The sequence below is a fragment of the Myotis brandtii genome, unplaced genomic scaffold (assembly GCF_000412655.1).
Source record: "Myotis brandtii unplaced genomic scaffold, ASM41265v1 scaffold152, whole genome shotgun sequence".
In the NCBI taxonomy this organism is placed as follows: domain Eukaryota; kingdom Metazoa; phylum Chordata; class Mammalia; order Chiroptera; family Vespertilionidae; genus Myotis; species Myotis brandtii.
This window is the reverse complement of record NW_005355502.1, coordinates 1,073,636-1,074,001: the sequence shown is the minus strand read 5'-3', so window position 1 is coordinate 1,074,001 and position 366 is coordinate 1,073,636.

Genomic DNA, 366 nt, shown 5'->3' with positions numbered 1-366 from the left:
GGAACATCTGTACCAGAGGAATGAAGACATGCTCAAATGATGGGGTCATGTCAAAGGGACAAAGAGCCAGCTCAACAGCCAAGTCTGGGATGTTTTCAGCATCCAAATATGAGGATGGATTATAACCCAAACACAATAGGTAACCATGAGTTCATACTGAGAAAAAAGGAGAAAATCGCAAGTTTAGTGAGAAAGCATTTCCCCACAAATTAGAGAAAAAGAGTAGTTTAGTACTCACTACCTTAATCAGCTAACGAAGATTAACATGACCCAGTGGGACAATCAAAGCCGTGTATAAGCTGATAAAACACGAGAGCCGAGCATGGCTCCCGTGCTGTTTTCCGTCAGCCTGCGGCTGCACCTGGG